Below are 24,253 nucleotides of genomic sequence, written 5' to 3'. Positions count from 1 at the left end.
GACGACGACGACGACGACGACGACGACCGCGAGAGGCTCTGAGATATGTGAGAAATACATCTATAAAATGTAATTCAGACTGCCTCGTCCCACTTTATGCTGTACCGCTTTGGCAAATGCTTTATCTGCGCCATTCGCCTTAATCACATCTGAGAGTAATTCTTAAAAAAACGCCTGTCGCTAATTGTTCGTCATCACAGATACTGTTTGCTATACGGCCACGACGCGCAACTGATTTCCAAAATTCATCTATCTCCTGTGAGGATGGAACTTCCGATGCCTGGTTTATTAGAGCAGTGCTCTACCACTGAGCTAAAGAGGCGCGGCCTAGGGGTACTCTTGGATACTTCGTCCTTACGGTCGTCTGCATCATCAGACTCCAGCTGACAACACTTCATATTACCGGCTAATATTTGCAGCTATGGCGACCCTTTACTGCTTGGCTACACATCTGACACGTAACCGATGTGCTCTCCAAACAACAACACTTGCATTTCAGAACATGTCTTCCACACATGTCTACAAAATCACCTTCACATTCAAATACAGTTTCCTTGTGACTGACAGAGACGTAGGCAAAGTTTAAAGTTGCTATTTCCATTACATCTCGTTAATCAGAAAAACGGTAATTTACATCTGCAGCGGAACAAAATTACGTTCCGCCCAGCGTGTGGCTCGAACCCACGATCCTAGGATTAAGAGTCTGACGCTCTACCGACTGAGCTAGCCGGCTACCTCGTTGAATACCTGCCGAATAGCACGTCACACAGTACTCGTTTGGTTGGGTGGTCCCATACAGAATCTCTCCATGCTGCCTAATGTTTTCCTAACGTCACACTCGTCACGTACTTCACTTTTATGTCATAATCATTTCTGAGTGGTAAAGAAATTGCATGACAGCATGCAGAGCTAGTGGCGTCAAAATTAACACACATACTTTATGTGACTCAAAAGCCGAACGAGTTACTTTCCGTCGTTGTTTTAGATGTGCAAGTGCCAGTCAAAACTCGCGGTGTCGGCACTCTGCTGACCATTTCGCTAGTTAACACCGGTCTTGTTGTGTGTGTTTCAAGCTCAAGAGCATTTCCAAGCAAAAAATGGTCAACAGCAACATTCAGACGGTTTCGTACTGCTCAATTGCTACATTAAAACGGTATGTTTCTTTTTCAGAACTGGAAAAAAACGAGCGTGACAACATTCGAACCTGTAATCATCAGATCCGAAGTCCAACGCCTTATCCATTAGGCCACATGGTCACTGACAACCAACTATGTCATGTATAAGACTCATCTCGAAACGCTCACACCCCTGAGGATTTGTGTTTTCGTTCTACACAGCCGCTGCCCCTTGCTCTTTCCCACCCATTCGTTACATTCAACCTCTTACGAGACCGACCAAATATAGACTGAGAAACAAGACCACACTCTTTGTGCATTCGGACTCGAAGGCAGGGCGTCCCTCGCCGCATTTGCTACGATAGCCATTTGCTACTTCTGCAGAAGCGGCGGCGGGGGCGGCGGCGACGACGACGACGACGACGACGACGACGACGAGCGCGAGAGGCTCTGAGATATGTGAGAAATACATCTATAAAATGTAATTCAGACTGCCTCGTCCCACTTTATGCTGTACCGCTTTGGCAAATGCTTTATCTGCGCCATTCGCCTTAATCACATCTGAGAGTAATTCTTAAAAAAACGCCTGTCGCTAATTGTTCGTCATCACAGATACTGTTTGCTATACGGCCACGACGCGCAACTGATTTCCAAAATTCATCTATCTCCTGTGAGGATGGAACTTCCGATGCCTGGTTTATTAGAGCAGTGCTCTACCACTGAGCTGAAGAGGCGCGGCCTAGGGGTACTCTTGGATACTTCGTCCTTACGGTCGTCTGCATCATCAGACTCCAGCTGACAACACTTCATATTACCGGCTAATATTTGCAGCTATGGCGACCCTTTACTGCTTGGCTACACATCTGACACGTAACCGATGTGCTCTCCAAACAACAACACTTGCATTTCAGAACATGTCTTCCACACATGTCTACAAAATCACCTTCACATTCAAATACAGTTTCCTTGTGAGTGACAGAGACGTAGGCAAAGTTTAAAGTTGCTATTTCCATTACATCTCGTTAATCAGAAAAACGGTAATTTACATCTGCAGCGGAACAAAATTCCGTTCCGCCCAGGGTGTGGCTCGAACCCACGACCCTAGTATTAATAGTCTGACGGTCTACCGTCTGAGCTAGCCGGCTACCTCGTCGAATACCTGCCGGATAGCACGTCACACAGTAGTCGTTTGGGTTGGGTGGTCCCATACAGAATCTCTCCATGCTGCCTAATGTTTTCCTAACGTCACACTCGTCACGTACTTCACTTTTATGTCATAATCATTTCTGAGAGGTAAAGAAATTGCATGACAGCATGCAGAGCTAGTGGCGTCAAAATTAACACACATACTTTATGTGACTCAAAAGCCGAACGAGTTACTTTCCGACGTTGTTTTAGATGTGCAAGTGCCAGTCAAAACTCGCGGTGTCGGCACTCTGCCGACCATTTCGCTAGTTAACACCGGTCTTGTTGTGTGTGTTTCAAGCTCAAGAGCATTTCCAAGCAAAAAATGGTCAACAGCAACCTTCAGACGGTTTCGTACTGCTCAATTGCTACATTAAAACGGTATGTTTCTTTTTCAGAACTGGAAAAAAAAGGGCCGTGACAACATTTGAACCTGTAATCACCAGATCCGAAGCCCGACGCCTTATCCATTAGGCCACATGGTCACTGACGACCAGCTATGTCATGTATACGACTCATCTCGAAACGCTCACACCCCTGAGGATTTGTGTTTTCGTTCTACACAGCCGCTGCCCATTGCTCTTTCCCACCCATTCGTTACATTCAACCTCTTACGAGACCGACCAAATATAAACTGAGAAACAAGACCACACACTTTGTGCATTCGGAATCCAAGGCAGGGCGTCCCTCGCCGCATTTGCTACGATGGCCATTTGCTTTTTCTGCAGAAGCGGCGGTGGCGACGACGACGACGACGACGACGACGACGACGACGACGACGACGACCGCGAGAGGCTCTGAGATATGTGAGAAATACATCTATAAAATGTAATTCAGACTGCCTCGTCCCACTTTATGCTGTACCGCTTTGGCAAATGCTTTATCTGCGCCATTCGCCTTAATCACATCTGAGAGTAATTCTTAAAAAAACGCCTGTCGCTAATTGTTCGTCATCACAGATACTGTTTGCTATACGGCCACGACGCGCAACTGATTTCCAAAATTCATCTTTCTCCTGTGAAGATGGAACTTCCGATGCCTGGTTTATTAGAGCAGTGCTCTACCACTGAGCTAAAGAGGCGCGGCCTAGTGGTACTTTTGGGTACTTCGTCCTTACGGTCGTCTGCATCATCAGACTTCAGCTGACAACACTTCATATTACCGGCTAATATTTGCAGCTATGGCGACCCATTACTGCTTGGCTACACATCTGACACGTAACCGATGTGCTCTCCAAACAACAACACTTGCATTTCAGAACATGTCTTCCACACATGTCTACAAAATCACCTTCACATTCAAATACAGTTTCCTTGTGACTGACAGAGACGTAGGCAAAGTTTAAAGTTGCTATTTCCATTACATCTCGTTAATCAGAACAACGGTAATTTACATCTGCAGCGGAACAAAATTACGTTCCGCCCAGCGTGTGGCTCGAACCCACGATCCTAGGATTAAGAGTCTGACGCTCTACCGACTGAGCTAGCCGGCTACCTCGTTGAATACCTGCCGGATAGCACGTCACACAGTACTCGTTTGGTTGGGTGGTCCCATACAGAATCTCTCCATGCTGCCTAATGTTTTCCTAACGTCACACTCGTCACGTACTTCACTTTTATGTCATAATCATTTCTGAGTGGTAAAGAAATTGCATGACAGCATGCAGAGCTAGTGGCGTCAAAATTAACACACATACTTTATGTGACTCAAAAGCCGAACGAGTTACTTTCCGTCGTTGTTTTAGATGTGCAAGTGCCAGTCAAAACTCGCGGTGTCGGCACTCTGCTGACCATTTCGCTAGTTAACACCGGTCTTGTTGTGTGTGTTTCAAGCTCAAGAGCATTTCCAAGCAAAAAATGGTCAACAGCAACATTCAGACGGTTTCGTACTGCTCAATTGCTACATTAAAACGGTATGTTTCTTTTTCAGAACTGGAAAAAAACGAGCGTGACAACACTCGAACCTGTAATCATCAGATCCGAAGTCCAACGCCTTATCCATTAGGCCACATAGTCACTGACAACCAACTATGTCATGTATACGACTCATCTCGAAACGCTCACACCCCTGAGGATTTGTGTTTTCGTTCTACACAGCCGCTGCCCCTTGCTCTTTCCCACCCATTCGTTACATTCAACCTCTTACGAGACCGACCAAATATAGACTGAGAAACAAGACCACACTCTTTGTGCATTCGGACTCGAAGGCAGGGCGTCCCTCGCCGCATTTGCTACGATAGCCATTTGCTACTTCTGCAGAAGCGGCGGCGGGGGCGGCGGCGACGACGACGACGACGACGACGACGACGACGAGGACGACGACCGCGAGAGGCTCTGAGATATGTGAGAAATACATCTATAAAATGTAATTCAGACTGCCTCGTCCCACTTTATGCTGTACCGCTTTGGCAAATGCTTTATCTGCGCCATTCGCCTTAATCACATCTGAGAGTAATTCTTAAAAAAACGCCTGTCGCTAATTGTTCGTCATCACAGATACTGTTTGCTATACAGCCACGACGCGCAACTGATTTCCAAAATTCATCTTTCTCCTGTGAGGATGGACCTTCCGATGCCTGGTTTATTAGAGCAGTGCTCTACCACTGAGCTAAAGAGGCGCGGCCTAGTGGTAATTTTGGGTACTTCGTCCTTACGGTCGTCTGCATCATCAGACTTCAGCTGACAACACTTCATATTACCGGCTAATATTTGCAGCAATGGCGACCCATTACTGCTTGGCTACACATCTGACACGTAACCGATGTGCTCTCCAAACAACAACACTTGCATTTCAGAACATGTCTTCCACACATGTCTACAAAATCACCTTCACATTCAAATACAGTTTCCTTGTGACTGACAGAGACGTAGGCAAAGTTTAAAATTGCTATTTCCATTACATCTCGTTAATCAGAAAAACGGTAATTTACATCTGCAGCGGAACAAAATACCGTTCCGCCCAGCGTGTGGCTCGAACCCACGACCCTAGGATTAAGAGCCTGCCGCTCTACCGACTGAGCTAGCCGGCTACCTCGTTGAATACCTGCCGGATAGCACGTCACACAGTACTCGTTTGGTTGGGTGGTCCCATACAGAAACTCTCCATGCTGCCTAATGTTTTCCTAACGTCACATTCGTCACGTACTTCACTTTTATGTCATAATCATTTCTGAGAGGTAAAGAAATTGCATGACAGCATGCAGAGCTAGTGGCGTCAAAATTAACACACATACTTTATGTGACTCAAAAGCCGAACGAGTTACTTTCCGACGTTGTTTTAGATGTGCAAGTGCCAGTCAAAACTCGCGGTGTCGGCACTCTGCCGACCATTTCGCTAGTTAACACCGGTCTTGTTGTGTGTGTTTCAAGCTCAAGAGCATTTCCAAGCAAAAAATGGTCAACAGCAACCTTCAGACGGTTTCGTACTGCTCAATTGCTACATTAAAACGGTATGTTTCTTTTTCAGAACTGGAAAAAAAAGGGCCGTGACAACATTTGAACCTGTAATCAGCAGATCCGAAGTCCGACGCCTTATCCATTAGGCCACATGGTCACTGACGACCAGTTATGTCATGTATACGACTCATCTCGAAACGCTCACACCCCTGAGGATTTGTGTTTTCGTTCTACACAGCCGCTGCCCATTGCTCTTTCCCACCCATTCGTTACATTCAACCTCTTACGAGACCGACCAAATATAAACTGAGAAACAAGACCACACACTTTGTGCATTCGGAATCCAAGGCAGGGCGTCCCTCGCCGCATTTGCTACGATGGCCATTTGCTACTTCTGCAGAAGCGGCGGTGGCGACGACGACGACGACGACGACGACCGCGAGAGGCTCTGAGATATGTGAGAAATACATCTATAAAATGTAATTCAGACTGCCTCATCCCACTTTATGCTGTACCGCTTTGGCAAATGCTTTATCTGCGCCATTCGCCTTAATCACATCTGAGAGTAATTCTTAAAAAAACGCCTGTCGCTAATTGTTCGTCATCACAGATACTGTTTGCTATACGGCCACGACGCGCAACTGATTTCCAAAATTCATCTTTCTCCTGTGAGGATGGAACTTCCGATGCCTGGTTTATTAGAGCAGTGCTCTACCACTGAGCTAAAGAGGCGCGGCCTAGCGGTACTCTTGGATACTTCGTCCTTACGGTCGTCTGCATCATCAGACTTCAGCTGACAACACTTCATATTACCGGCTAATATTTGCAGCTATGTCGACCCTTTACTGCTTGGTTACACATCTGACACGTAACCGATGTGCTCTCCAAACAACAACACTTGCATTTCAGAACATGTCTTCCACACATGTCTACAAAATCACCTTCACATTCAAATACAGTTTCCTTGTGAGTGACAGAGACGTAGGCAAAGTTTAAAGTTGCTATTTCCATTACATCTCGTTAATCAGAAAAACGGTAATTTACATCTGCAGCGGAACAAAATTACGTTCCGCCCAGCGTGTGGCTCGAACCCACGACCCTAGGATTAAGAGTCTGACGGTCTACCGTCTGAGCTAGCCGGCTACCTCGTCGAATACCTGCCGGATAGCACGTTACACAGTACTCGTTTGGGTTGGGTGGTCCCATACAGAATCTCTCCATGCTGCCTAATGTTTTCCTAACGTCACACTCGTCACGTACTTCACTTTTATGTCATAATCATTTCTGAGAGGTAAAGAAATTGCATGACAGCATGCAGAGCTAGTGGCGTACAAATTAACACACATACTTTATGTGACTCAAAAGCCGAACGAGTTACTTTCCGACGTTGTTTTAGATGTGCAAGTGCCAGTCAAAACTCGCGGTGTCGGCACTCTGCCGACCATTTCGCTAGTTAACACCGGTCTTGTTGTATGTGTTTCAAGCTCAATAGCATTTCCAAGCAAAAAATGGTCAACAGCAACCTTCTGACGGTTTCGTACTGCTCAATTGCTACATTAAAACGGTATGTTTCTTTTTCAGAACTGGAAATAAAAGGGCCGTGATAACATTCGAACCTGTAATCATCAGATCCGAAGTCCGACGCCTTATCCATTAGGCCACATGGTCACTGACGACCAGCAATGTCATGTATGCGACTCATCTCGAAACGCTCACACCCCTGAGGATTTGTGTTTTCGTTCTACACAGCCGCTGCCCCTTGCTCTTTCCCACCCATTCGTTACATTCAACCTCTTACGAGACCGACCAAATATAAACTGAGAAACAAGACCACACACTTTGTGCATTCGGAATCCAAGGCAGGGCGTCCCTCGCCGCATTTGCTACGATGGCCATTTGCTACTTCTGCAGAAGCGGCGGCGGGGGCGGCGGCGACGACGACGACGACGACCGCGAGAGGCTCTGAGATATGTGAGAAATACATCTATAAAATGTAATTCAGACTGCCTCGTCCCACTTTATGCTGTACCGCTTTGGCAAATGCTTTATCTGCGCCATTCGCCTTAATCACATCTGAGAGTAAATCTTAAAAAAACGCCTGTCGCTAATTGTTCGTCATCACAGATACTGTTTGCTATACGGCCACGACGCGCAACTGATTTCCAAAATTCATCTTTCTCCTGTGAGGATGGAACTTCCGATGCCTGGTTTATTAGAGCAGTGCTCTACCACTGAGCTAAAGAGGCGCGGCCTAGTGGTACTTTTGGGTACTTCGTCCTTACGGTCGTCTGCATCATCAGACTTCAGCTGACAACACTTCATATTACCGGCTAATATTTGCAGCTATGGCGACCCATTACTGCTTGGCTACACATCTGACACGTAACCGATGTGCTTTCCAAACAACAACACTTGCATTTCAGAACATGTCTTCCACACATGTCTACAAAATCACCTTCACATTCAAATACAGTTTCCTTGTGACTGACAGAGACGTAGGCAAAGTTTAAAGTTGCTATTTCCATTACATCTCGTTAATCAGAAAAACGGTAATTTACATCTGCAGCGGAACAAAATCCCGTTCCGCCCAGCGTGTGGCTCGAACCCACGACCCTAGTATTAAGAGCCTGACGCTCTACCGACTGAGCTAGCCGGCTACCTCGTTGAATACCTGCCGGATAGCACGTCACACAGTACTCGTTTCTTTGGGTGGTCCCATACAGAAACTCTCCATGCTGCCTAATGTTTTCCTAACGTCACATTCGTCACGTACTTCACTTTTATGTCATAATCATTTCTGAGAGGTAAAGAAATTGCATCACAGCATGCAGAGCTAGTGGCGTACAAATTAACACACATACTTTATGTGACTCAAAAGCCGAACGAGTTACTTTCTCGTCGTTGTTTTAGATGTGCAAGTGCCAGTCAAAACTCGCGGTGTTGGCACTCTGCTGACCATTTCGCTAGTTAACACCGGTCTTATTATGTGTGTTTCAAGCTCAAGAGCATTTCCAAGCAAAAAATGGTCAACAGCAACATTCAGACGGTTTCGTACTGCTCAATTGCTACATTAAAACGGTATGTTTCTTTTTCAGAACTGGAAAAAAAAGGGCCGTGACAACATTCGAACCTGTAATCATCAGATCCGAAGTCCGACGCCTTATCCATTAGGCCACATGGTCACTGACGACCAGCTATGTCATGTATACGACTCATCTCGAAACGCTCACACCCCTGAGGATTTGTGTTTTCGTTCTACACAGCCGCTGCCCCTTGCTCTTTCCCACCCATTCGTTACATTCAACCTCTTACGAGACCGACCAAATATAAACTGAGAAACAAGACCACACACTTTGTGCATTCGGAATCCAAGGCAGGGCGTCCCTCGCCGCATTTGCTACGATGGCCATTTGCTACTTCTGCAGAAGCGGCGGCGGCGACGACGACGACGACGACGACGACGACGACGACCGCGAGAGGCTCTGAGATATGTGGGAAATACATCTATAAAATGTAATTCAGACTGCCTCGTCCCACTTTATGCTGTACCGCTTTGGCAAATGCTTTATCTGCGCCATTCGCCTTAATCACATCTGAGAGTAATTCTTAAAAAAACGCCTGTCGCTAATTGTTCGTCATCACAGATACTGTTTGCTATACGGCCACGACGCGCAACTGATTTACAAAATTCATCTTTCTCCTGTGAGGATGGAACTTCCGATGCCTGGTTTATTAGAGCAGTGCTCTACCACTGAGCTAAAGAGGCGCGGCCTAGTGGTACTTTTGGGTACTTCGTCCTTACGGTCGTCTGCATCATCAAACTTCAGCTGACAACACTTCATATTACCGGCTAATATTTGCAGCTATGGCGACCCATTACTGCTTGGCTACACATCTGACACGTAACCGATGTGCTCTCCAAACAACAACACTTGCATTTCAGAACATGTCTTCCACACATGTCTACAAAATCACCTTCACATTCAAATACAGTTTCCTTGTGACTGACAGAGACGTAGGCAAAGTTTAAAGTTGCTATTTCCATTACATCTCGTTAAGCAGAAAAACGGTAATTTACATCTGCAGCGGAACAAAATTACGTTCCGCCCAGCGTGTGGCTCGAACCCACGACCCTAGGATTAAGAGTCTGACGCTTTACCGACTGAGCTAGCCAGCTACCTCGTTGAATACCTGCCGGATAGCACGTCACACAGTACTCGATTGGTTGGGTGGTCCCATACAGAATCTCTCCATGCTGCCTAATGTTTTCCTAACGTCACACTCGTCACGTACTTCACTTTTATGTCATAATCATTTCTGAGAGGTAAAGAAATTGCATGACAGCATGCAGAGCTAGTGGCGTACAAATTAACACACGTACTTTATGTGACTCAAAAGCCGAACGAGTTACTTTCTCGTCGTTGTTTTAGATGTGCAAGTGCCAGTCAAAATTCGCGGTGTCGGCACTCTGCTGACCATTTCGCTAGTTAACACCGGTCTTGTTGTGTGTGTTTCAAGCTCAAGAGCATTTCCAAGCAAAAAATGGTCAACAGCAACATTCAGACGGTTTCGTACTGCTCAATTGCTACATTAAAACGGTATGTTTCTTTTTCAGAACTGGAAAAAAACGAGCGTGACAACATTCGAACCTGTAATCATCAGATCTAAAGTCCGACGCCTTATCCGTTCGGCCACATGGTCACTGACTACAAACTATGACATGTATACGACTCATCTCGAAACGCTCACAATCCTGAGGATTTGTGTTTTCGTTCTACACAGCCGCTGCCCCTTGCTCTTTCCCACCCATTCGTTACATTCAACCTCTTACGAGACCGACCAAATATAGACTGAGTAACAAGACCACACACTTTGTGCATTCGGAATCGAAGGCAGGGCGTCCCTCGCCGCATTTGCTACGATAGCCATTTGCTACTTCTGCAGAAGCGGCGGCGGCGACGACGACGACGACGACGACGACGACGACGACGAAGACGACGACCGCGAGAGGCTCTGAGATATGTGAGAAATACATCTATAAAATGTAATTCAGACTGTCTCGTCCCACTTTATGCTGTACCGCTTTGGCAAATGCTTTATCTGCGCCATTGGCCTTAATCACATCTGAGAGTAATTCTTAAAAAAACGCCTGTCGCTAATTGTTCGTCATCACAGATACTGTTTGCTATACGGCCACGACGCGCAACTGATTTCCAAAATTCATCTTTCTTCTGTGAGGATGGAACTTCCGATGCCTGGTTTGTTAGAGCAGTGCTCTACCACTGAGCTAAAGAGGCGCGGCTCAGCGGTACCCTTGGATACTTCGTCCTTACGGTCGTCTGCATCATCAGACTTCAGCTGACAACACTTCATATTACCGGCTAATATTTGCAGCTATGGCGACCCATTAATGCTTGGCTACACATCTGACACGTAACCGATGTGCTCTCCAAACAACAACACTTGCATTTCAGAACATGTCTTCCACACATGTCTATAAAATCACCTTCACATTCAAATACAGTTTCCTTGTGACTGACAGAGACGTAGGCAAAGTTTAAAGTTGCTATTTCCTTTACATCTCGTTAATCAGAAAAACGGTAATTTACATCTGCAGCGGAACAAAATTCCGTTCCGCCCAGCGTGTGGCTCGAACCCACGACCCTAGGATTAAGAGTCTGACGCTCTACCGACTGAGCTAGCCGGCTACCTCGTTGAATACCTGCCGGATAGCACGTCACACAGTACTCGTTTGGTTGGGTGGTCCCATACAGAATCTCTCCATGCTGCCTAATGTTTTCCTAACGTCACACTCGTCACGTACTTCACTTTTATGTCATAATCATTTCTGAGAGGTAAAGAAATTGCATGACAGCATGCAGAGCTAGCGGCGTACAAATTAACACACATACTTTATGTGACTCAAAAGCCGAACGAGTTACTTTCTCGTCGTTGTTTTAGATGTGCAAGTGCCAGTCAAAACTCGCGGTGTCGGCACTCTGCTGACCATTTCGCTAGTTAACAACGGTCTTAATGTGTGTTTCAAGCTCAAGAGCATTTCCAAGCAAAAAATGGTCAACAGCAACATTCAGACGGTTTCGTACTGCTCAATTGCTACATTAAAACGGTATGTTTCTTGTTCAGAACTGAAAAAAAACGAGCGTGACAACATTCGAACCTGTAATCATCAGATCCGAAGTCCGACGCCTTATCCGTTAGGCCACATGGTCACTGACTAAAAACTATGTCATGTATACGACTCATCTCGAAACGCTCACACCCCTGAGGATTTGTGTTTTCGTTCTACACAGCCGCTGCCCCTTGCTCTTTCCCACCCATTCGTTACATTCAACCTCTTACGAGACCGACCAAATATAGACTGAGAAACAAGACCACACACTTTGTGCATTCGGAATCGAAGGCAGGGCGTCCCTCGCCGCATTTGCTACGATAGCCATTTGCTACTTCTGCAGAAGCGGCGGCGGGGGCGGCGGCGACGACGACGACGACGACGACGACGACCGCGAGAGGCTCTGAGATATGTGAGAAATACATCTATAAAATGTAATTCAGACTGCCTCGACCCACTTTATGCTGTACCGCTTTGGCAAATGCTTTATCTGCGCCATTCGCCTTAATCACATCTGAGAGTAATTCTTAAAAAAACGCCTGTCGCTAATTGTTCGTCATCACAGATACTGTTTGCTATACAGCCACGACGCGCAACTGATTTCCAAAATTCATCTTTCTCCTGTGAGGATGGAACTTCCGATGCCTGGTTTATTAGAGCAGTGCTCTACCACTGAGCTAAAGAGGCGCGGCCTAGTGGTACCTTTGGGTACTTCGTCCTTACGGTCGTCTGCATCATCAGACTTCAGCTGACAACACTTCATATTACCGGCTAATATTTGCAGCTATGGCGACCCATTACTGCTTGGCTACACATCTGACACGTAACCGATGTGCTCTCCAAACAACAACACTTGCATTTCAGAACATGTCTTCCACACATGTCTACAAAATCACCTTCACATTCAAATACAGTTTCCTTGTGACTGACAGAGACGTAGGCAAAGTTTAAAGTTGCTATTTCCATTACATCTCGTTAATCAGAAAAACGGTAATTTACATCTGCAGCGGAACAAAATCCCGTTCCGCCCAGCGTGTGGCTCGAACCCACGACCCTAGTATTAAGAGCCTGACGCTCTACCGACTGAGCTAGCCGGCTACCTCGTTGAATACCTGCCGGATAGCACGTCACACAGTACTCGTTTCTTTGGGTGGTCCCATACAGAAACTCTCCATGCTGCCTAATGTTTTCCTAACGTCACATTCGTCACGTACTTCACTTTTATGTCATAATCATTTCTGAGAGGTAAAGAAATTGCATCACAGCATGCAGAGCTAGTGGCGTACAGATTAACACACATACTTTATGTGACTCAAAAGCCGAACGAGTTACTTTCTCGTCGTTGTTTTAGATGTGCAAGTGCCAGTCAAAACTCGCGGTGTCGGCACTCTGCTGACCATTTCGCTAGTTAACACCGGTCTTATTATGTGTGTTTCAAGCTCAAGAGCATTTCCAAGCAAAAAATGGTCAACAGCAACATTCAGACGGTTTAGTACTGCTCAATTGCTACATTAAAACGGTATGTTTCTTTTTCAGAACTGGAAAAAAAAGGGCCGTGACAACATTCGAACCTGTAATCATCGGATCCGAAGTCCGACGCCTTATCCATTAGGCCACATGGTCACTGACGACCAGCTATGTCATGTATACGACTCATCTCGAAACGCTCACACCCCTGAGGATTTGTGTTTTCGTTCTACACAGCCGCTGCCCCTTGCTCTTTCCCACCCATTCGTTACATTCAACCTCTTACGAGACCGACCAAATATAAACTGAGAAACAAGACCACACACTTTGTGCATTCGGAATCCAAGGCAGGGCGTCCCTCGCCGCATTTGCTACGATGGCCATTTGCTACTTCTGCAGAAGCGGCGACGACGACGACGACGACGACGACGACGACGACGACGACCGCGAGAGGCTCTGAGATATGTGGGAAATACATCTATAAAATGTAATTCAGACTGCCTCGTCCCACTTTATGCTGTACCGCTTTGGCAAATGCTTTATCTGCGCCATTCGCCTTAATCACATCTGAGAGTAATTCTTAAAAAAACGCCTGTCGCTAATTGTTCGTCATCACAGATACTGTTTGCTATACGGCCACGACGCGCAACTGATTTACAAAATTCATCTTTCTCCTGTGAGGATGGAACTTCCGATGCCTGGTTTATTAGAGCAGTGCTCTACCACTGAGCTAAAGAGGCGCGGCCTAGTGGTACTTTTGGGTACTTCGTCCTTACGGTCGTCTGCATCATCAAACTTCAGCTGACAACACTTCATATTACCGGCTAATATTTGCAGCTATGGCGACCCATTACTGCTTGGCTACACATCTGACACGTAACCGATGTGCTCTCCAAACAACAACACTTGCATTTCAGAACATGTCTTCCACACATGTCTACAAAATCACCTTCACATTCAAATACAGTTTCCTTGTGACTGACAGAGACGTAGGCAAAGTTTAAAGTTGCTATTTCCATTACATCTCGTTAATCAGAAAAACGGTAATTTGCATCTGCAGCGGAACAAAATCCCGTTCCGCCCAGCCTGTGGCTCGAACCCACGACCCTAGGATTAAGAGCCTGCGCTCTACCGACTGAGCTAGCCGGCTACCTCGCTGAATACCTGCCGGATAGCACGTCACACAGTACTCGTTTGGTTGGGTGGTCCCATACAGAATCTCTCCATGCTGCCTAATGTTTTCCTAACGTCACACTCGTCACGTACTTCACTTTTATGTCATAATCATTTCTGAGAGGTAAAGAAATTGCATGACAGCATGCAGAGCTAGTGGCGTACAAATTAACACACATACTTTATGTGACTCAAAAGCCGAACGAGTTACTTTCTCGTCGTTGTTTTAGATGTGCAAGTGCCAGTCAAAACTCGCGGTGTCGGCACTCTGCTGACCATTTCGCTAGTTAACACCGGTCTTGTTGTGTGTTTCAAGCTCAAGAGCATTTCCAAGCAAAAAATGGTCAACAGCAACATTCAGACGGTTTCGTACTGCTCAATTGCTACATTAAAACGGTATGTTTCTTTTTCAGAACTGGAAAAAAAAACGGCCGTGACAACATTCGAACCTGTAATCATCAGATCCGAAGTCCGACGCCTTATCCATTAGGCCACATTGTCACTGACGACCAGCTATGTCATGTATACGACTCATCTCGAAACGCTCACACCCATGAGGATTTGTGTTTTCGTTCTACACAGCCGCTGCCCCTTGCTCTTTCCCATCCATTCGTTACATTCAACCTCTTACGAGACCGACCAAATATAAACTGAGAAACAAGACCACACACTTTTTGCATTCTGAATCGAAGGCAGGGCGTCCCTCGCCGCATTTGCTACGATAGCCATTTGCTACTTCTGCAGAAGCGGCGGCGGCGGCGACGACGACGTCGACGACGACCGCGAGATTCTCTGAGATATGTGAGAAATACATCTATAAAATGTAATTCAGACTGCCTCGTCCCACTTTATGCTGTACCCCTTGGGCAAATGCTTTATCTGCGCCATTCGCCTTAATCACATCTGAGAGTAATTCTTAAAAAAACGCCTGTCGCTAATTGTTCGTCATCACAGATACTGTTTGCTATACGGCCACGACGCGCAACTGATTTCCAAAATTCATCTCTCTCCTGTGAGGATGGAACTTCCGATGCCTGGTTTATTAGAGCAGTGCTCTACCACTGAGCTAAAGAGGCGCGGCCTAGTGGTACTTTTGGGTACTTCGTCCTTACGGTCGTCTGCATCATCAGACTTCAGCTGACACCACTTCATATTACCGGCTAATATTTGCAGCTATGGCGACCCATTACTGCTTGGCTACACATCTGACACGTAACCGATGTGCTTTCCAAACAACAACACTTGCATTTCAGAACATGTCTTCCACACATGTCTACAAAATCACCTTCACATTCAAATACAGTTTCCTTGTGACTGACAGAGACGTAGGCAAAGTTTAAAGTTGCTATTTCCATTACATCTCGTTAATCTGAAAAACGGTAATTTACATCTGCAGCGGAACAAAATTCCATTCCGCCCGGCGTGTCGCTCGAACCCACGACCCTAGGATTAAGAGTCTGACGCTCTTCCGACTGAGCTAGCCAGCTACCTCGTTGAATACCTGCCGGATAGCAGGTCACACAGTACTCGTTTGGTTGGGTGGTCCCATACAGAAACTCTCCATGCTGCCTAATGTTTTCCTAACGTCACACTCGTCACGTACTTCACTTTTATGTCATAATCATTTCTGAGAGGTAAAGAAATTGCATGACAGCATGCAGAGCTAGTGGCGTACAAATTAACACACATACTTTATGTGACTCAAAAGCCGAACGAGTTACTTTCTCGTCGTTGTTTTAGATGTGCAAGTGCCAGTCAAAACTCGCGGTGTCGGCACTCTGCTGACCATTTCGCTAGTTAACACCGGCCTTGTTGTGTGTGTTTCAAGCTCAAGAGCATTTCGAAGCAAAAAATGGTCAACAGCAACATTCAGACGGTTTCGTACTGCTCAATTGCTACATTAAAACGGTATGTTTCTTTTTCAGAACTGGAAAAAAAAGGACCGTGACAACATTCGAACCTATAATCATCAGATCCGAAGTCCGACGCCTTATCCATTAGGCCACATGGTCACTGACGACCAGCTATGTCAGGTATACGACTCATCTCGAAACGCTCACACCCCTGAGGATTTGTGTTTTCGTTCTACACAGCCGCTGCCCCTTGCTCTTTCCCACCCATTCGTTACATTCAACCTCTTACGAGACCGACCAAATATAGACTAAGAAACAAGACCACACACTTTGTGCATTCGGAATCCAAGGCAGGGCGTCCCTCGCCGCATTTGCTACGATGGCCATTTGCTACTTCTGCAGAAGCGGCGGCGGCGACGACGACGACGACGACGACGACGACCGCGAGATTCTCTGAGATATGCGAGAAATGCATCTATAAAATGTAATTCAGACTGCCTCGTCCCACTTTATGCTGTACCGCTTTGGCAAATGCTTTATCTGTGCCATTCGCCTTAATCACATCTGAGAGTAATTCTCAAAAAAACGCCTGTCGCTAATTGTTCGTCATCACAGATACTGTTTGCTATACGGCCACGACGCGCAACTGATTTCCAAAATTCATCATTCTTCTGTGAGGATGGAACTTCCGATGCCTGGTTTATTAGAGCAGTGCTCTACCACTGAGCTAAGGAGGCGCGGCCTAGCGGTACTCTTGGATACTTCGTCCTTACGGTCGTCTGCATCATCAGACTTCAGCTGACAACACTTCATATTACCGGCTAATATTTGCAGCTATGGCGACCCATTACTGCTTGGCTACACATCTGACACGTAACCGATGTGCTCTCCAAACAACAACACTTGCATTTCAGAACATGTCTTCCACACATGTCTACAAAATCACCTTCACATTCAAATACAGTTTCCTTGTGACTGACAGAGACGTAGGCAAAGTTTAAAGTTGCTATTTCCATTACATCTCGTTAATCTGAAAAACGGTAATTTACATCTGCAGCGGAACAAAATTCCATTCCGCCCAGCGTGTCGCTCGAACCCACGACCCTAGGATTAAGAGTCTGACGCTCTTCCGACTTTTTTTTTTTTTTTTTTTTTTTTTTTTTATTAAAGTATTTTTGGTTGAAGTCTTCAGTAGGTAGAAACAGAAGTTATGTTCAGTTTGTTTCCTTCTTCATCGCTGTTTTTTGTTGTCACACTTAAAGCAAATAGGCTTCCTTGACAAAGAAACGTCAGAGGGCATTCCGAAACTGCCTCTTCTCTCTAAAAATGCTTAAAAAAAACCATATTCGGTGAGAAGCAACTATTTATAATGGCTTCTTGAAAAATAAATTAATAAACGTTGAACTCAAAGAACGGCAATTCCGGTAAAAATTAAATTTTTTTTTTTTTTTTTTTTTTTTTTTTTTTTTTTTTTTTTTCCCACGATTGTAAAGTAAGTTAGTAGTGGTGAACACTCTCTTACGTTTGTCTTCTGTGTCCGCAGATATTTCTTGTTAATTCTTTTACATCAAGGTCTTGATTAAAAAATTTGCGTATGTTTCTTTATATTTACTAGTCTTCAGTAACATGTGATGCTCAGTTAGCAGATAGATCCAAAAATCCTCTTGGCTTTTCTCTTCCTTCGTGAAGAGGTAATGTACCGTTGCCGCTTTCAGCCAATTGACTGCGTTTCGTTTCGTTTTAGGAAAGGGTACATCATCCGGTGTCAAAAAGTCCGCAGGCGTTATAGCGTTAGGTGACGTTCGAAGGATGAGTGCCAGCTTTCGTCGGACATTCAGCCAGATATCTTTAACCTTGTCACACACGAAACGATGTTCTTCGTTATCAATTAAACTACACGTTGCACACAAAGGCGAATCCGCTAAGTGGATCGTATGAAGTTTCGAGTTTGTTGCAACTTTCCTATTTACAACAAAGTACCATGTTGCTTTTAGATGAGTAGCTAAGTTACGGTTATGAATATTTCCCCATATCACTTTCCAGTTAGAACATGGATAGTTTTGTTCTATTTTGTTGTTCTTCTTTTCTCCCATCAATTTGCCATATATTTCTTTTACGTTTGTCATGTCTTTTTCCGGAATTCTTGAATGTAGGTAGCTATATTCTATTAAAAACCATCGTAAATGGTAAAGTCCGCTCGGTATGTGCTGCACATTAATGGGCGGAGAGAGGTCATCTGGAGCTATTTCAGATAGCAAGTGCGCGGCGATACAGCTGCCGGATTGTCTCCATTGTTGAAACGTATTGGAGATGTACAGAGCCTGCGACTTTGTAGTAACAGTCGTTAAGTTTAAGCCGCCATTATTAGTGGCGAGCGTCAGAGTGTCATACTGGATTTTAAATATGTGGCCACGGCTCACAAAATAGCCTATTGCTGACATAATTTGTTTGGCGATGCCGGCGGGTATTGGCAGTATCTGGGCGACATAATTGACTTTGGAAGTAATAGAGACGTTCGCTAAAGACACTCTCTGAATTTCATTTAACTGTCGAATACTATGTGTCCGTACACTAGCTCGTATGGTAGTTAGTATTTGTCTATAGTTGGCCGCAATAGTTTGACGTATATTTTTTCGGAAATCAATGCCGAGACACTTCAAGGCTGTTAGCTCACGTAACTGACCGTGTGTGCGCATGCCAATGCCACGTCCGATATTGAATATGCCGGACTTGGTTTTGTTTAACCTCGCGGCTGACGCTCGTTCGTATTTTTCTATTATGTGCATTGCCGTCTCGACTTCCGCTACATTCATAACGAGAAACCCAACATCGTCCGCATAAGCTTTACATATTATTTTGTTTCCTCGTATTTGCAATCCTTGTAACCGCTGAGTCAAGGTAGCGAGCAAAGGTTCGATGGCCATGGCAAAAAGTGCCATGGACAACGGACAACCTTGCCTGACGGAACATGCGATCTCGACTGGCCGGCTAGGCTGTCCATTTATGATGATTCTGGAGGAGTTATTCGTTACCAAACGTCGTATGAGGTCAACGAATCTCGGCGGAAAACCCATTGCGCCTATCGTTTTCAGGAGGTAGGAGTGGCTGATCCTGTCGAAGGCTTTATCGAAATCTAACGACACGATGGCACATTTTAGTCGACATACTTCTGCTATTGAAATTATGTCGCGGTAGTCGGACAGCGTCTGCTGAATTTTCCTACCCTTGCCCACGCTAGACTGATATGGGCCGGTGACGCTGGCCATTACATTTTTAAGTCTGTGGGCTAAGAGCCGCGAAAAAATTTTATAGTCACTGTTCAGCAGAGTGATTGGTCTCAAATTTCCAATCTTCTTGCCAGCCGATTTTTTTGCGATTAACACTATCATACCTTCGCGAAAATCTTTCGGTATCTCCTTATTGAGGTTCAGAAGTTCATTACAGATGCATGTTATTCTATGTTTTATATGTTCCCAGAAGACTTGATAAAATTCTGCTGGTATGCCGTCAGATCCAGGGGATTTATTTTTTGCACTTTGATAGACAGCATAGTGTACATCGTCTTCGGTCGCCTCCGCTATTAGAGCTTCCGCGTACGCGTTACCAACGCGTCCTTGCAGGTGGGTCAGTAAATCGTCCTGTGCTTTTTCGTCTACCTCTTTATGTGAAAACAAGTTGTCGAAATGGGTTAGTATTTCTGCTTTTATGTCGTTGTGCATTGTCAAGGTGGTTCCATTATCAGTTTTAAGCTCCGTCAGTATTTTGCGTAATCCTCGTTTAGTTTCACGAATCACATGATATACCGAAGTGGCTTCTTTTTGCGCCACAGTCTCTGCTCTTGACCTTATTTGGTATCCTTCAAGCTGTTGTCGCCTTAATGTCAGTATTTTTGCCTGGATTTTTTTAATTCTCCCATGGTTCCCAATAGCTGTAGCACCTTGCAGGTAGAGTTCTCGGAGACAATGAAAGTAAAATTCTATCGTTCTTTTCCGCCAAAAGCTCTTCTCCCGGGAGTAGTTGATGAAACATCTCCGGATCTGAGGTTTGGCGCATTTGAGCCACCAATCCAAAGTCGAGTGGTAAGAGACGAGTTTGGTCTCGCAGGCTCTCCAAATGGTGAGAAAGGCTTCTCGACAGGCAGGATCTTTTAAGTGTGAAACATTAAGTTTCCATGGCCCTTTATATCGACAGGTTCCTTGTCGTTCCAAATTTAATGTGCATATATATGCAGCGTGGTCCGAAAAAACGGTTGGCCAAACTTCAGACTGCAGGATGCGGTGTTTCAGATTGGGCGAGACATATATTCGATCCAACCGGCTCGCTGAATGATTAGTGAGGTGGGTAAAGCCGGGTGCCGCGCCGTGCGTTTGCTCCCACGAATCAGTTAAACGGAGGTCGGTGACGATACGTTCCAGGTCCGGCGACTTGTTGTAGTTCGGAGTTTGGTCTTTGGCATGTATGATACTGTTAAAGTCGCCTCCAAGGATGGTATGGGTGCAGTGTACACCAAACAAAGGAACAATTCCCTCCTTAAAAAACTGTGCTCGTTGGCACCGATTGGTAGAACCAGATGGGGCATAGACATTAATAATCCTGGTGTTATAAAGCGTGCCGGCAATGCCTCTGCCGTTAGGCAGTTTTGTTACGTCTGTAATGACGACGCCCTCTTTGAAAAGAAATGCGGTACCCAAATCACATCCAATTCCAGGATTGACTATAGCATTATACCCCTGTATGAAGTCAAGTTCGATGTTTGTTACTTCTTGTAAAAACAAAATGTCCACATCAGCTGCATACAGGAAATCTTTTAAATTTTGTAAATTAACTGGGCTACAAATTTTATTGATGTTCAGCGTAGCGATCTTATAGGCCTGCAACGGAACTACGTTAGCCAAGACGGGAGTGTAATTAGGAAAAACTCTGGCAACATATCATTTCGAAAAAACATTAAGAAATCTGACACGAGAGACATGTGGACACAAGTCAGTAAAACCGTTCAGACTAGAAATATTCATGACTTGGGAAGGGATCAGTCGGCTTCTCCGTGTCTGGGACAGTATCCGTCGCGGCGATGACATTCAAGACGACGTCATCTCGTGGTGTGGCCATCGTGGTGACTGTAACGGTTCCTGTGGTGTCCATAATTTCGTCCTCCTTTGTAGTGTCGTCGACATCGTCCGCCCACGGATTCGACAGCCCTGTCATCGGTTCGTCATTAAGTGGTGCACTATATTCAGGTGTTTGCTGGTGATTTTTATCTTCGGTTCGGGTAATTGCTACGTCATCGGAGGGCAAACTGGCAGAACCTGAGGTACTATCCAAGGACACAGGGTCTTCGTTAGATGACTGCTGATTGCACTGCAAGTTCTCAGATGCAGATTGACGTATTTTGCCCCCTATTTGCTTCGCCTGTTCACGCAGTTGTGGTGCAGTCTGCTCTGCACCTTGACGCGCGATCCTCCGTTTTTTAGATTTCTTGGGAGATGCGTCTCGTGGTGGACTTTGGACGGTACCTGAAGAAGCCTCAGGTTGCAAAGTAGCACTACTCGAAGTGATTGACGCCTGGTCTGATTTCAGTGCACTTGACGGGCTGTGGTCAGTGCCTAAGGCAGCTGCAGGATTCGGAGGAGCACCACTAGAAACGGCTGGTGGCGAGTCCGTTTTCTGTGCACCTGATACGCTTTTGATACCTCCTAAAGAAGCTCCTGAATGCAGAGGAGCATTACCCGAAGCGACTGAGGTCGCGTCCGTATCCATTGCCTCATTGGGCGATTCCACGGCGACAAGGGCAGGAGCAGATATGTCTTCGCAGGAGGGTTGAGTGTCTACAGATGCTACACCTGAGTCGGTCGGTTGGTCGGTCGCTTGTGGGTCGGTATTCGTAGTAACTTCGGGGGGCGCAGTGGCACTTGCAAAACCGCGCGCTACGGCGACATATGTCACGGGCAGCGTTGACATAGCAGGGGGTCTGACGGCATCGCCGGCAGGCAGTTGCGCCACTCGCCTTTGAACACATTCTGCACGAACGTGGCCTGGTAAATTGCAGACAGCACACGTTTTCGGTTGGTCATCGTACATCACAACAGCTCTATATCCGCAGACGTTTATAAACGACGGAATGTGCTTCTGCAATTCGACTTTTAATTGGCGCACACCATTCAAAACAGGGAATTTGTGTGCAGCAGACCACCGTTCGGCAATATTACTCAAAACTTTCCCGTATGGAGCAATAACAGCATTTATCTGGTCACTTGTAATTTCAAAGGGAAGTTCAAAGACTCGCACGGTCCGAATACCTAGACCAGCATGGGCAACGGTAACCTCCCCAACATTTCCGTCAGCATGTTTAAATTTCAGAATGCCACCACAAGATCGAACTATCCTTTCACACAATTCTGGACTGGCAAGTTTCACGAAAACCACACTGTTCATAATCGAGAAATGTATGCCGATAATATCATCAAGTCCTATTTTAACATCATCCTCTAACCACTGTTCAACATCAAATGACCTCGGTCGGACAAAGTTGCGATCAAACGTGAATTTCAAAGTATCTTTTCGTTGCGGTTGCGACATCTCTTAATTCTTTTTCATGTCTACACAAATACTATAGACAGCGACGCGTTGCAGCAAGAGCAGAGACTTACCACGCGGAGTTAACGCAGCACAGCACACATCACGGCACGTCCGACCTCCAGCGCAGCCGCTGGCTTGACTGAGCTAGCCAGCTACCTCGTTGAATACCTGCCGGATAGCACGTCACACAGTACTCGTTTGGTTGGGTGGTCCCATACAGAAACTCTCCATGCTGCCTAATGTTTTCCTAACGTCACACTCGTCACGTACTTCACTTTTATGTCATAATCATTTCTGAGAGGTAAAGAAATTGCATGACAGCATGCAGAGCTAGTGGCGTACAAATTAACACACATACTTTATGTGACTCAAAAGCCGAACGAGTTACTTTCTCGTCGTTGTTTTAGATGTGCAAGTGCCAGTCAAAACTCGCGGTGTCGGCACTCTGCTGACCATTTCGCTAGTTAACAACGGTCTTGTTGTGTGTGTTTCAAGCTCAAGAGCATTTCGAAGCAAAAAATGGTCAACAGCAACATTCAGACGGTTTCGTACTGCTCAATTGCTACATTAAAACGGTATGTTTCTTTTTCAGAACTGGAAAAAAAAGGACCGTGACAACATTCGAACCTATAATCATCAGATCCGAAGTCCGACGCCTTATCCATTAGGCCACATGGTCACTGACGACCAGCTATGTCAGGTATACGACTCATCTCGAAACGCTCACACCCCTGAGGATTTGTGTTTTCGTTCTACACAGCCGCTGCCCCTTGCTCTTTCCCACCCATTCGTTACATTCAACCTCTTACGAGACCGACCAAATATAGACTAAGAAACAAGACCACACACTTTGTGCATTCGGAATCCAAGGCAGGGCGTCCCTCGCCGCATTTGCTACGATGGCCATTTGCTACTTCTGCAGAAGCGGCGGCGGCGACGACGACGACGACGACGACGACGACCGCGAGATTCTCTGAGATATGCGAGAAATACATCTATAAAATGTAATTCAGACTGCCTCGTCCCACTTTATGCTGTACCGCTTTGGCAAATGCTTTATCTGTGCCATTCGCCTTAATCACATCTGAGAGTAATTCTCAAAAAAACGCCTGTCGCTAATTGTTCGTCATCACAGATACTGTTTGCTATACGGCCACGACGCGCAACTGATTTCCAAAATTCATCATTCTCCTGTGAGGATGGAACTTCCGATGCCTGGTTTATTAGAGCAGTGCTCTACCACTGAGCTAAGGAGGCGCGGCCTAGCGGTACTCTTGGATACTTCGTCCTTACGGTCGTCTGCATCATCAGACTTCAGCTGACAACACTTCATATTACCGGCTAATATTTGCAGCTATG

General features: G+C 45.8%; 1 non-coding gene across 1 annotated transcript; it reads right to left on the bottom strand.

Moving 5' to 3' along the window:
* Positions 1 to 11,330: 11,330 nt before the first annotated feature.
* Positions 11,331 to 11,403, bottom strand: Trnak-cuu (transfer RNA lysine (anticodon CUU)). The gene has a single exon. It is a non-coding gene; the product is annotated as a tRNA-Lys (tRNA).
* Positions 11,404 to 24,253: the final 12,850 nt, after the last annotated feature.

This window comes from Schistocerca gregaria, unplaced genomic scaffold (genome assembly GCF_023897955.1).
Source record: "Schistocerca gregaria isolate iqSchGreg1 unplaced genomic scaffold, iqSchGreg1.2 ptg000178l, whole genome shotgun sequence".
NCBI lineage: Eukaryota > Metazoa > Arthropoda > Insecta > Orthoptera > Acrididae > Schistocerca > Schistocerca gregaria.
Note: the sequence above shows the minus strand (reverse complement) of the source record. Positions and strands in the feature narration are given on the sequence as shown.